The sequence below is a fragment of the Temnothorax curvispinosus genome, unplaced genomic scaffold (genome assembly GCF_003070985.1).
Source record: "Temnothorax curvispinosus isolate PA1 unplaced genomic scaffold, ASM307098v1 QBEX01007681.1, whole genome shotgun sequence".
NCBI classification, from domain to species: domain Eukaryota; kingdom Metazoa; phylum Arthropoda; class Insecta; order Hymenoptera; family Formicidae; genus Temnothorax; species Temnothorax curvispinosus.
In genome coordinates, this window is record NW_020217461.1 from 1 (window position 1) to 1842 (window position 1842).

A 1842-nucleotide genomic window follows, 5' to 3' on the forward strand; every position below is an offset into this window, starting at 1 on the left:
TACAATTGTTATTCTATTCACTGGCAAAAAGAAATTTATCATTCTGTCGACAACAATAAACTTCGATAGATTCGAGTATCGACTTTACATCTCTTTTTTAAATATGGATTTATCCCATTTTTTAATTTATCATATTTATCCCATTTTGTTGTTTGCCATAAATATATTTTTGTATAAATATAGCCAAACCTGTTCACAGGCAGGTGGGTTAACGTTGAGAACTTGAAAAATCTTGTATAGGATGTCAACAGCCTTCAACACATTTTCCATTTTATATCAATGATGATATAAAAAGCCTCAATTACAGTTGATTGTGAGCCTATTACAATTATATATGGCTGTACAGTGGTTTTTAGTTTAGCGGCCCTTTCTTGTCTTCGACGTTTTACTTTTTTTAACTCTCCTGGGATCTATAGTAATAAATTTTTATTTAAAGATTACAAATTAATTAGTGCTTACAATATATTATTTTAAGTTAGATCAAAGATAAAATTTTTCATTTATTAAAATATAATCATAAAATATCAATGAATTATAAACAAATATCTTATTTTAATATGACAAATAAAAGCATCCATTGATTCTGCTATAGTAGGTCGCCATATCTTGTTTCCTCCTGAGATTCTGAGTCGCGCATTTATTAGATACAGCACAGGTATTAACCCTTAAATGACTAGTGGGGTCCAGCGGACCCCAGACCCTTTAGAATGAAATGTTTTCAAATGTTCTTGCCAAAAATGGAGCTCATGCTCCCATTGATGATAGTTGAGTGATTGACCTACCCGTGTGTACACTTAGCAGTACTCAGTTTATTTAATTTTTTATACTATGTCAAAATTGAAATTTGAACAATATTATTAGCATTTTATACTCTTCTCTAGACCTTGAACAACATTGAAAAAAATTGTCATAACTAAAGATAAAAAAATCAATGAGTAAGGAGACATTTTTCATGCTGGGGTCTTTTAGACCCCTCAGTGAACTTACGAGATTCTTGAGAGGTGTGGCATTTAAGGGTTAAAAAAAGCAATGCAGCATCTCTACGTTTTGTACATCTGTAGATAAATAATAATCTTTACATTCATTAAGAGTTAATTTTTTAATTTTAAATCTGTACAAAATAATATTTTATTACCATCTTCTTTGTATAGTTGGATTTCTTCCAGTTGCTTAGCAAAGATTTTATCTTTTATGACTCGATTTTCCAGTAATGTTTCAATTTCTTAGACAAATCGGGCAACTCATTGTAAATGTTTGATTTTTCATCGATTAAAGCATCGTAATCAATATCCAACTGAAATAAGAAACATTATAATACAAATTAAAAAAAAATTGTTGCGTATAAGCATGTAACCGAATTCCTGTTTGAGTACTGGATATTTATTAAAAATATCAAAAACGCTTCCTTCATATTGTTTTATGAAACTTTGTCTTAATTCACGAGATCCATTCCAATGTTCTTTGACAGACGACCAAGGTGCTGTATTGTATCGTAACCACTGCAGGTGGTTTTTGCAAACACGCTTAGCTATAATTTATATTTGAATTAAAAAGAATTCAAATTTAATAGTTTTTTACAAGATATATTATTGTAACATCAATTAAATTTGTAACTAAAACATTTGTATTTAAACAAATATAATTTAAATAATTATATTCCATTGTCATTACCTTCAGGATTAATGCTTGAATCAATATCTAATTCATCAATGTCCTCGCCAATTTCTTTTGTTTCTTTTGTATAAGTCCAATTTGTCGACATTCATCAAGTTTATTTCGATGGTGTCTGTGAAGTTGGCATATCATTTTCCAGCAGATCAAAAATAAAAGGCAGTTCTTGTC

General features: G+C 29.4%; 1 long non-coding RNA gene across 1 annotated transcript; it reads right to left on the bottom strand.

The window, feature by feature from the left end:
- Positions 1–789: 789 nt before the first annotated feature.
- LOC112457250 lies at positions 790–1812 on the bottom strand. Its single transcript, XR_003041078.1, has 3 exons — positions 1672–1812; positions 1136–1528; positions 790–1055 (listed from the first exon to the last, which is right to left on the bottom strand). It is a non-coding gene; the product is annotated as an uncharacterized LOC112457250 (long non-coding RNA).
- Positions 1813–1842: the final 30 nt, after the last annotated feature.